This window comes from Heteronotia binoei, chromosome 3, assembly GCF_032191835.1.
Source record: "Heteronotia binoei isolate CCM8104 ecotype False Entrance Well chromosome 3, APGP_CSIRO_Hbin_v1, whole genome shotgun sequence".
Classification (NCBI taxonomy): domain Eukaryota; kingdom Metazoa; phylum Chordata; class Lepidosauria; order Squamata; family Gekkonidae; genus Heteronotia; species Heteronotia binoei.
Window position 1 is genome coordinate 120,960,040 of NC_083225.1, and position 12,972 is coordinate 120,973,011.

General features: G+C 41.2%; 1 protein-coding gene across 1 annotated transcript in view; it reads right to left on the reverse strand.

The window, feature by feature from the left end:
- ROBO1 (roundabout guidance receptor 1) overlaps positions 1 to 12,972 on the reverse strand; it is a 1,194,505-nt gene that overhangs the window by 154,217 nt on the left and 1,027,316 nt on the right. The gene's annotated exons all lie outside the window — the stretch shown is intronic.

The following is a 12,972-nucleotide window of genomic DNA, read 5'->3' on the forward strand; positions in this document are numbered from 1 at the left end:
AACCCCCTGCTCCCCAGAGCCACTTTTCCCACGACAATTACAGTGGGGGAAGTGGCTCTAATTGGTTTTTTCTTACCATTGGGAACAGTGTTCCTTTTGGGGTGCCCACAGATGGGTGCAGTCTTTTTGGGCCAGGGGGTTGCATGCGGGGGAGTCCCCTGAAACTGCCCTGCAGTTTTGGGGCCTCTCCCTCAACCCCCCCCCCCCCCGGCCAGAGCCACTTTCCCCACAGCAATTATAGTGGAGGAGATGGCTAATTGGGCTTTCCCCATCATTGTTGGCAATGGGCCTTTGGGGGAGCCCAAAGACAGGGGCCCCCTGGCCTAATCTTTTTTGGACTTGGGGTTTTTGTAGGGGGGAGTCCCCTGCGGGTTCCCTGCAGTTTTGGGGGCTCTCCCTCAACCCCCCTGCTCCCCTAATGTCAGATTCAGCCAACTATATGCCATTTGTGAGATGGCAAACAACTGTGACCACAGACTTATCCAAACGTACAAGGAGTAATTTTCAAACGTACAAGGAGTAATTTTTTCATACATGCAACTTAATGGATTTGGACGGGGCCAAACTCAGTTCATAATAATAATAATAATAATACATGTTTTAAGTGCTACCTATTATAGCAAGTATTTTTCACGTAAATGCAAATATAAATATTGAAGCCAAATCTGTGACTTAAGCCTATGAACAAGCATATTTTCATGTATTCTGCAGCTACATTTAGCTTGAACTCTGGAATGAAACTTGCATGACCCATTGCTTCAAATTATTCAAAGTCATGGAACTGAGCATGATGTTCATTGCAATGAATTCCATTTTTGGTGATGCAAACCCATTCACAGAATTCTGTTATTTGTAACAAAAATAGAATAAGGGTGTCAAACATGTGGCCCGGGGGCCAAATCAAGCCCCTGGAGGGCTCCTATAAGGCCCTCTAGCAACTTGATGTCATTTGCTTCCTTCTCCCTTTCTCTTGCTTCCTTCTGCATAACAGTTTGCTCAATCCCACAGGAGCTACAGAGCAAAGTCTCTATTTTCTTCATTGGCTGAGGTTCCTCCCTTGGGGAGGAAGGGCGTGGGAAGGCAGACCTTGCTTTGCCAGGCTCTCTCAACTGTACAGCAGAGCTACTGAGCCAAGCCTCTCTTCCTTCTATTTTATGAACATATGAAGCTGCTTCATACTGAATCAGACCCTTGGTCCATCAAAGTCAGTATTGTCTTCTCAGACTGGCAGCGGCTCTCCAGGGTCTCAAACTGAGGTTTTTCACACCATTTTGCCTGGACCCTTTTTTGGAGATGTCGGGGATTGAACCTGGGACCTTCTGCTTCCCAAGCAGATGCTCTACCACTGAGCCATGGTCCCTCCCCTAAAGAACTGATTGCCTCAAAGAAGCGTGAGGCCACGGAAGCGTTGCGGAACAGCATTATATAGTCATCCTAGAAGATCTCGACAGGGTTTTGGAAATTGATCTTGAGCCACTCCTACAGAGACATTTCCCCCATTGACTCATTTATTGCCCCCAAGAATTGGGAATCATTCTTTCAAGAGCTGTATTCTGATCTCCACCACTCTAAAGTTCCCCAGATTCATGAGGCCCTCTCAGACTTGCTACCTTGGCCTCCGGTGATGGCTTTTGAAGTCCGATCTCTGATCAGCAAATTCAAGAGAGGCAAAACTCCAGGTCTGGATTTCATTCCCCCAGATCTATTGAAGGATGATGTGGACTGGTGGGCCTCTCTCTTGGCCCCATTGTTTACATATATTGATTCAACGGGATATTCCTGAGGCCTGGAGTGAGGCTATCATCATCCCTTTTTTCAAGTCCGGACAAAGGGATGATCCAGCAAACTACAGGCCAAATAGCCTCCTGAGTATTTTGGGCAAATTATACGCTAGTCATCTCCTAGAGAAATTGCAGTGCTGGCTGATTCAAGAAATGTATTTGGTAGATGTGCAGGCTGGGTTTAGGGAAGGACGATCCACGTTGGGACATAACTTGATTCTATCCCATTTGATTGACAAATATGCAACCAGCAGAACACTCTCTTTATGCAGCCTTTATAGACCTAAAATCTGCTTTTTACTCCATCCCAGAGGGAAACTATGGGAGAAGTTAAGTGCCACCTCAATTGACAGGAGATTTCTATTCCTGATACAGGCATTATATACCAACACGTCTATTAGGGTCAGATGCAATAAGCAAGGTCTCCTTACTGACCCTATTCCAACACTAAAAGGAGTCAAGCAAGGCTGCGTGCTGGCCCCTTCCCTTTTTGCCATCTTCATTAATGATATGATCAGCAACCTCCATCTAGTCGATACTCATTCCCCCTCCTTGGCCGGGAGGTAACTGGTAGCTCTACTTTTTGCAGATGACACAGTCTTGCTATCTAGAACACCAGTTGGCCTTAGAAGAGCATTAGTACAATTTGGTCTTTATTGTGATCATAACCTTCTGGAGATTAATTACCAGAAAACGAAAGTAATGGCTTTCGGCCCAAAACCCAGGCTAAGGAGATGGAGTATAAATGGCCATAGTTTACAACAGGTAGCAATTTACAAATATCTGGGGGTCATGATTCAGTCCTCAGGGTCAAAGAAGGCCCACCATGAATATGCTGCCAACTCTGGTTGCAAATTGACCCAGGCCATCATTAGGTTTTTTCTTACGAAAGTGGGGTATTTTATACCAGTTGCATTAAAACTGTTCTTGACCAAAACAATATCACAACTCACTTAGGGAACTATGTTGGGTCCAACCTTATCAAGCTTTGACCCTCTTGAGAAAATTCAGCCAGGGCCACAGTCAAACAGAGACTACAAGACGTTGAGAGACAGAATGATATTGCCAAGGTCCCAGATTACTTAGGTTGTCTCAGCCTTCCATCCTTCCAAGGTCAGTAAAATGAGTACCCAGCTTGATGGGGGTAAAGTGTAAATGACTGGGGAAGGCAATGTTAAACCACCCCATAAAAAGTCTGCCGTGAAAATGTTGTGATGTGACGTCATTAGAGTCGGAAAAGACTGGTGCCTGCATGGGGGACGACCTTTATGTCTAGGGTTCACATTTTCCTGTATCTGCTTAATACTGTCCTGGGTATGTGTGCTTGGATATAACTGAGCTGAATTTTATATATGAAAAATCCCTTGTCAGTATTTTTCAGATATAATTGGGTTTTAAAAACTAGGTATTGAAAAATCCCAGAAATATTCAGGATTAACCAAGAATATCAGGAGCCACTGTTTGCAGACAGCTGCCCTCCTTTTTCCTCTCCTGCCCATGTTTGTCTCCTGGGGCTTTCCAGGTTGCTTTAGATAAAATTAGGAGGAGAAGCTTGATGACCTGCACCATAGAGATGTTTGCCTGTAGAGTGATGTGTTTCAAGGAAAAATGTGAGGAGACAAGTATAGACAATTCTGCTTGAAAACGACCTCTTGTATTACTCCTGAAGGCTGGGAGGGAATAGGACTTGTATCCTTCTAGTTGGATCTGGTGTGGAGTCCAGGTTTCTTGTATAACATCCTAGTATAACATCAAACCCCTTAAGATATCTTATAAACTCAGCATCCTTGGCCTTATTCTGCCAGCCGGCCACATTCCAGGAGACGATCTTAATATCCAGAATGGTGAAGGGCTTGGATGGTGAGAGTATGAAAGGGGTGGTGAGTCAGCCTTCTCTAGTTAGTTGTTCAAGGGTGCCATTAGTATTATGAAACACAGATCCATTACCCAAGCCACTTGAGATGTTTTTAATTAGTTGACTTGTATTTGGACACACGATCTCACTATTGCTGCTCAGAAGGGGGTTCTCAGGCATTACTGGAGACGTATGAACTTCAGCTTGTGTTGATGATTCTAGATTCTCCTTGAGATCCAATTTACCTTCTGTGGTGGAAATTAAATCAGTCTTTTCTTCAGGATTCACTTCTTGGGAGGGTGAGTGGTTTACTCCTGTTTTCCATTGGTCTACCTCCACAGAAAAGAGAGGAATTAGAGGGGTTGATAAAGCTGAACCATTCTCATGAACAGATTAGATACTTGTTGCGTGTGATCACTTTTTGTTTTCAAAAGTCTGTCCCTCAACACTTTGAGTTCAGTTGTGATTGCAAGTTGTTCCGTAGATGGGAGGAATGTGAAAGAGTTAATTAGATCCTGTTCTATGGAGTTCTCAAGAAGAAGATGCTCTGAAGCTGGGTTCAGGTAGAAAGGTGAATCAGGACCCTGAGCCAAGTCACTCTGGTCTCCAGCTTTCATCATTCCTGCCTTGAAATTGATGTCCTCTGTCAAAGAGCCCTCTTTTTGCCAGTGGGGCAGCAGGGGGTTTATAAGCCAATTGACAAAGGCTCTAGCTGGAAAAATCCCCTTGGTGTGAAGGAAGTCTTTCTGGGACTGCAGCAGACTGGGGATCCTGGAACTGCTGAAAGTGAGAAAGATTCTTTGAGTCTGATTTGGGCTGGTAAGAGGTTCCACCATAACTAAGTCAATTGATGGTAATTTCCCCCTTAGAAAGGCTTTTAGATGGTAAGCAGCCCATTGAATTGAGTTCCATAAGAACTTCTGTCCTTTGTAAGGGCAGACAGTTAAACACACTTTAGAGCAGGGGTGGCCAACCGTAGCTCTCCAGATGTTTTTTGCCTACAACTTCCATCAATTCCAGCCATTGGCCATGCTGGCTGGGGCTGATGGGAGTTGTAGGCAAAAAACATCTGGAGAGCTACTGTTGGCCACCCCTGGTTTAGAAGGTTGCAGCTTTAATTTTAATTGGGCTCCCTCCTCACACTGCTACTGTACCAAGTTCTTCTTCGGGCTCTTCACCTCTTCACTTGCTAATTTCCCAGGGTTTGTTTTAACTTTGGTATTTAGCAAGAATTTCTGAGACAAGTGGTCAATTTTATTTTCAATTTGTCTAAGTTTCTCAAAAATAGATTCAACAGTTTTAGCAATTAGCTGTATATGATCTCTCATATCTATTCATCTTGCAGGTGCCACAGCAGCGTAGCGCTTTTTCTCTTGCCAGATGCAATGCCATACCCTCTGCCATTCTTTACTGCAGATTTGACAGCCTACTCAGTCAGATACTGTCTCTGTAAGCAAAAATGTGTGGAGTCAGTTACTCATATTCTTCTTTATTGTAATTTGTATACAGATCTTCGTCACAAGTATTTACATCCTCTTTTAGTTAGCATGATTGATTGTTCTGATGCACTTAAGGTCTATAGTCTTTTGAACCATACTTCATTTAGTGTAACTGAGAAAGTGGCTAAGTTTCTTTATTCTGTTTAAAGGCACATCAGATGATCTCATAGAAACAGTTTATGTTTATGCTTTTCCTGATGTATATTTATGCAATCGTTGCATTTTATCTTTTTTAACCAATTTGCTCTGATATATACATCTGTATATTTTATGCCAATAAAGGCTAACTTGACTTGAGATAAAACTAGGTCTGATGCTGGTGAGATGGCAGGCAGGGGGCAGCATAAGTACCAGCCTGGACACTCCTACCCATCCAGCCATCCCAGCCCTGTTGATAGACCTGGCATCAGATAGGGCAGGCACCAGTTTCCACATTCATCACTGCCCCTGTCCCCTCTGCCCAGCCAGGATGCCATGACAGCCTTTGCCCTCCCCACAGTGCCACAAACAGGAACCTAGGATAAATCCAGGCATTGGCTTGTTTTTTTGTGTTGGGTCCAAGGGTTTTGTGTGGAAGGGATTCTAACATTTTATATAGCCCGAGATTCTTACATTTTACATAAGTTCAGGTTCTTGCTTGCAATAGACTTCTTAGAGTCGTGGGTTTTACATTTTTTGTGGGTTTCCCCTGCCCCGGAAAACAATGGAAGACACTTGGGGGCAACTTGTTCAGGGCTGGATAGAATTGGATCCCTTGGTCCAACTGACTTGAAATCTGGTGGTTATGCAAAGCATACGCACAAGTAAATTAAGCTTTGTGAAAGTTATTTGCCTAAGTGACAAGTAAGAAAATAAGCCTTTGTGGCTAGGTCCATTTAAGAAAAAGAGCTGTACCTATCTGAAACTATTATGCTTATCATGAACTTTACTGCCATAGTTACATTGTTATACTTATAAACTATTTATTTTCAAGAGAAAATGATTGTTTTATTTAGAGCCCCAGGGCCACCCCCACACACTGATAATTCTGTCACTCTACCAAATATAACTAGGCCATCCTGTTCTTTGGGTCCAACTAAGAATTCTAAGGCAAGAGCCTTTGGTGGCAGCAAAACACAACAGAGGTGTTACATGTGTTATATACAAGGGATCTCAGAAAAGAGCTAAAATGTTATGTACCCTTTTTTCAAAAAATTCAGGGAAGTTTACACAATTGGTATTTTATTCTCACAATAATCCTATAGTATGTTAGGCTGTATGAGTGACTGGTTCAAGATCACCCAGTGAACTTCAAGGCTGAAGAATGACGGCTGGATTAAACCACTATCTAGCAATTCAACTGTTTCTCCCATGCCTGTTGAAAATGTTCAACATCAAACTTGCATTCACAGGTCTTCATCATTAACAGATGAAGTTTGTTACAATATTCTAACTAGCCCATAGTTAATTATTTCAGTTCTGCCACACAATACAAAATATGAGTGCCTTGATGCTTTCTATCATAACTTATTACACAATAACTTATTACATAGCACCTACGTATAATAATATCTTATTTCCTGAAAATCCTCATAAATAAACAAAAAATGATAGAAGCTTATCCCTAAAGTCCACAACATAGCAATATTCCAGGAAGTGAGAGGAACAGTATACACGCAATTAAATCTCTCAACCCCAAAACTATACCTATAACAAGTATCCAGATGTTAAAACAATTACTTCAGACTACTAGAAATTCAACCATCATAGTTTTGTTGTCTCCACCTTGACCCTTCTTCTATCAAAGTAATTCATCTTTCAAATGGGAGAGCACCTTCCTTGAAACATAGATTAATTTTCTGCTAGTATCTTATTTCATCTGTTACATGCAGATCTCCTTTGGCTGATACCCATAATGCCTTTTTTCATTTACTTTTATCTTTGTCATCTAGCTACTTCAAATGCTTTGTTTTTAAATAATGTAAAACATTACTCTGAATTCTTACCTCAAAGATTTCTTGGTCATTTCGGAATACATTCCAATTGCTATCAACATATCAAATTAATAAGTTCTGATTGCACTGAACCTTTGATTACACCAGTTCTTCCACAGTGGAAGTACACTGTAATTTTAATTTTTTTTTAAAGTACAATATAAATATAATTTTAAATTTTAACACAGCCCTTAAACTTAATTTGGCAAGTTGTACATTTTGGATTTCTAATGTGCTTAGAAGATCAGGCAGAACAGAAATGGATCTACAACTTACCAGAACCATAAGTCATTCAAAATTTGAGTTACACAAACAACCAAGATGAAAAAAAATCATGCATTATTCACTTTATAACTCTGCTATTAAAAGCCAAGAATCACAAAGATAAAAAGATGGATTACCTCTCCAGGTTTTCCTTTTTAAAAAGTGAATGACAATGATTCAAAATAAATGAAAGGCAAGCATTATTATATTAGGATTCACAGTATTTTAACCTCAGTTTCCAAGGCCAAAGCTTCTCTTCTGAAGCCAAGAGCAAATGTCACATTATACCTCCATCTCTTGAACGTATATGTATTTTATATATCACATATTCATGCATATTATTCAAAATACTTTAAAACAAAAATTAAATAAGACTTCCAAAAGCATGCAGATAGTAATATAACATAAACTTGAAATAGGTTCCTTGTAATACTGGTTTGGCTCTGAGATTTCAGTGGTCACTATTCTATATTTTCAGCTACATCCTACATGTAACATTCTGGCAGTCTGAACATTGACACAGTTCAGTGTTATGTGTAGAAAAGATTCCAAAAAATTAGTATATGAATGGAGAAGGGATAAAAAAACTTGTTTAACATTTCCATTATAAATTTAGCTATTGTTATCAGCAGGGCTTTTTTTGTAGCAGGAACTCTTTTGCATTTTAGGCCATGCCCGCCTGATGTAGCCAATCCTCCAAGAGCTTACAGTGCTGTTAGTACAGGTGAGGATGTGTCCACTAGATATCCCCTTTTGTGTGGGGTTCCACAAGGGGCACGCCTCTCCCCAATGTTACTCAATATCTATATGCGCCCCCTTGCCCAGCTGGTATGGAGCTTTGGGCTGGGATGTCATCAATACGCAGACGACACCCAGCTATATTTGCTGTTGGACGACCGGTCAGCTACAGTCCCACCAACTCTGGCTGAGGGTTTGGAGGCTGTGGTGGGCTGGCTAAGGAAGAGCAGACTGAAGCTGAACCCATCAAAGATGGAGGTTCTGTAGTTGGGGGGAACAGGGTTGGAGCTGGAGCGTAGACTGCCGACTCTTGATGGGGCACTACTAACATTAGCGCCTACTGTCAAGAACTTGGGAGTGACACTGGATTCCTCGCTTTCAATGGAGGCCCAGGTCACGCATATTGCCAAGGTACCATTTTTTCATCTTCATCAAGCCCAGCAGCTAGGTCCCCTCCTATCTTGCTCAGACCTAGCCACAGTAATCCATGCAACTGTCACCTCCAGACTAGACTACTGTAACTTGCTCTATGCTGGCCTACCCTTGAGTCTGATCCATAAGCTCCAACGGGTTCAGAATGCAGCAGCGCAAGTCCTGACAAGAACACCATGGACAGCACATATTCTACCTGTGCTGCACCACTACACTGGTTGCCGGTTGAGTACTGGGTTAGATTCAAGGTTTTGGTTATGACCTTTAAGGCCTTGAGCAGTCTGGAACTGATGTATCTATGGGACCGCCTCCTCTACTATGTCTCTGTAAGGGCATTGAGCTCTAGTGGTCAAAATCTGCTGGTGATCCCTAGCCCGAAAGAGATCTGGCTGTCCTCAACAAGGGCCAGGGCTTTTCAGTCCTGGCCCCAACTTGGTGGAATGCTTTGCCAGAAGACAACAGAGTCCTACAGGATCTATTACAGTTTTGCAGGGCCTGTAAGGCAGAGTTGTTCCACCAAGCCTTTGTATAAGGACAGCAACGGTTGCTGTGCTGGCACATTCTTCTCTCCACCCCCTCTTGGGGGGATCCCCCCACCCCTGTTGAGATGTAATAACTAAGAGCACTTTAAAGATGACATCAGGATCGGTAAATGTTAATGTAATTGATTTTATATATGTGTGTTTTTACTGTTGTACATCACCCTGAGCCCGGCACTGGCTGGGATAGGGCAATTAATCAAATACAATAAATAATAATAATAAAATAATAATAATAATACTGTGAGCTCCAGGAGGATTGGCTACATCTGTAACACGCTGGCCAACTCCTTTTGAACATCAGGGAAGCAATCTATAAAAGACCCAGAAATAGTTGGTAACTCCTTCTCATGACTGCATTATAATTAGTGATACAAAATGTCAAGGTTTTGGACACACAGATCTTTCTACTAACAGACCTAATTTTCTGCCTTCTTTATCTACAGTTGCACAGTGATAGCGGTTCCTGTCAGAGCCTTTTCCTTGTGATGGCTGAACAATCATAGGTAAATAGAAGGGACATCCTTCCTGTCTTGTTTTCTGCATTGACTCCATATTTCTAAGGATTGGGTTTATCATAATAGGTTTACCCTAGAACCCTACAGTCATCTGCATAATTAATTTCAAAACAGGAAATGCCACTGAGCCTAGAGACTGAATTTAGAGCCTTGACTATGGAATCCTTGGACTTGGGGCAATGCAGACAATGTTCAGGTTCAGAAATTTAGCCATACACAGCATCTGCATACAGTCAAAACTCTGCACTAGTGAGTGTGCAAAGGACTCTGTAACTACAGTCTCAGGTGATGGCTTTAAAGAGATCCCAGTCCCAGACCTGGTTCTGATGCCTGGAACATCCACCTCCACATTCTCCGTATCTTTATGTTGGGAAAGAAGGGCATGATGCTCCATACCACCCACTTGAATAGTGCTGTGGTGGTGCTATATGTGAAAATCTCCTGGTTCCAAGCCCTAGTAGCAATGAGGGATGTGTTTGGAGTAACATGGGCCATATTCCTTCCATTTGTAGTATGCAGTGCATCACAGGAAAGAGTAGATGGTTCTCTCATGGAACTGTCACTCACACTCCTCATGAATGGGGCAACAGAAGTGATCACTGCACCCAGGATGGCTACAAAAGCACTCTCCCAGATTCTAGAGTTAAAGGAATGGCCATAAGATCTACAGGATCATCCTTCTCCTTTGGAGAACAAGGCACTGATAGTCAGTTCAAAACTTCTCCTAAAGTGAGGGAAACAAACCTTTGCGATGAACATCCTGCCTAGGGTTCTGTTTTTGTTTCAGATGGTCCCAATTATTTTACCAAAAACTTTCTTCCAGCAGCTTAACAAAATGGTTATAACATTTATCTGGCAAAATAAGAAGTCGAGGATAAAATTAAAAGTACTGCAAGATAGTAAATCAAGGGGAGGACTTGCATTTCCGGAATGGAGTTTATATTACAAAGCATGTTGTTTAACCTGGGTAAAAGAGTGGTTGACACTGGAGAACAAAAGGTTGTTAATACTTGAAGGTGCAGGGCTAAAGGTTGGCATGCGTATATTTGGTATCAGGCCCCTCAGAAGAACAGTTCTTTTTTTGAATCACGAAATAAGAAAATCATTTTACAATGTGTGGAAGGAGGTCAAAAGTAGATTTTATACCTATACACCATTTTGGGTATCCCCGATAGAGGGGAGCACTCATAATTATGGTATGTTGTTGGATAACGAAAATAATTTTAAATTATTTGGTAATATAATAATGGATTGGTGGGTCAGATGCCAACTAAAGTCAAGATATCAATCTGATAAAGAATTAGGCTTTCCCAAAAAATTAAATAAATTTGATACATTGATACAATACTCCCAAAAACTTATTTCAAAAATTTATAATTGGTTATTACAGACTAAAGTGCAAAATGAAACTGTGAAAGAAAGTTGGATAAAATGGTTAAAAGATTTTGGATATACTATTGATCTGGTGGAATGGGGAAAAGTCTGGAAACAAAATGTAAAATTAACAAAGTCATTGGTTTTCAAGGAAAATTTATATAAAATGATGTACTGCTGGTATCTTACGCCGGAAAGTTTGGCTAAAATATATCCAAGTTACACAAATAAATGTTGGAAATGCAGGAAAGTCAAGGGAACATTATTCCATATATGGTGGAAGTGTGAGTGTGCTAAAAAATTTTGGACATAGATTAGTATCTGGATCCAAAATTTTTTGAAAAAAAGGTTTCAACACTCACCAAAGCTGTATTTATTGAGTATATGTAAAGAGAAATTACCTATAACCGAGAAAAAGTTACTCCTCCATATGATTACAGTTGCTAGAATTCTATATGCAAAATATTGGAAAATCTCCAAATTACCTGATAAAGAAGAATTTTTATCAAAGTTATTGGAAACTGCTGAAATGGATATGTTGACTACAAGGTTAAGAGATGGAAACTTACAGGAATGTAGAAAGACTTGGGAGCCAATATACGTATGGGCCAAAATTATGGGAATTGTTATGAGAAAATAGAAAAGAGAAATTGTATATAATTAACCCCCCAAACTTCTTGTATGAATGGGTGGTGGATGGTGGGTGGGAGATGGTGGAACGTTGTTTATATGTATGTTTGTATGTGGTTTATATACAATAAAGTTTTAATTACAAAAAACCCCACACATTTATATCCCACCCTCCACTAACAGGCTCAGATTACAAAGGCAACATCTGTCAGTAACTGTAGCTTAGAAGTTACTGCATCTTAGATCATCTACTGTCATCCACTGTCAAAGTGATGAGGTCATGTGACTGTGATCACAGGACTGGCTGATGCAATGCCCGGTAATTGCCTGTAGTCACAGTGAGTCAGCATATTTGCTGATTGGTGGGCTGAGCTATAAAAGTGCTAACTAGCAAGGTTACTCTCTCTCTCTGTATTGATGATTGTCTGGAGTAGCACTTTGGAGCTCTGGATTGTAATTATACTGCACTTATCTGTAAATATTTATAAATACATTGATAGCTTTAGTAGAACCAGTGTGAAGTCTCTTCTTATCTGCATTACCATTTTTATCAGCCTAACAGCACGCCGCTCTGCTAACACGCACTGTCCGTCAACACCTTCTTAGGAACTGAAGTTTCATCTTCCTTTGCTTTCAGCTTGTCAGAAGGCTGTCTGAACCTATGTTTAGATCTATGCTTTGCCTTCTTTACTGCCAGTTCCAAGAGGCTATGAGGTGAATACTGCCTTCGGGGATGAGGTCAGAAGTTACGAGGCTCAGGAATATTAGAAGTTGTTAGAAGCTGGCTCAGAGACAGGAAGTCAGGGAGTTTCATCAAAGCCTATAAACACTGTTCCCTGAAGGACTGCTTTTAACCTGGAAGCCCTGTCCCATGTTTTGCTTTGGGCATAAATTGCTTGCAAACTGTGCTATTGTGGCCTTGACCCAAACACAGAAGACAAAGCCACTTTTCATCTGAGCCAACAGGACTGAAAACAGTGTCCAGAAACTCAAAAATAAAATGCCAATGTATTTTTGTTTCTCTTTGTCTGGTTCTTGTAGGTTTTTGCAGGAACAGTGATAGAGCTTTTTCTTCACTGCAACAAAGAAAGAATTCAGGGGCAGGTGCTCCCCACTTCCTTCATGCTTGCATGGAGGTAGGAAGCAAAGGAGTTCCTCTTGCCAGAATAAGGTTTGGTGTCCTCTTTGGTTTTATCTCTATGGCTGGCCTGCATACATGCAGCTCCTATGTGAGACTGTTTAGCCATTTGAGATATTTATGAATAAGTTGGATCCAATTCTACTTGTTTTGCCGCAGGAGAGTTTTCTTATATTTCTCAATGAGATGAGAAAATTGTAAAACAGATTGAGGGGGTATGTCTGTAAATAA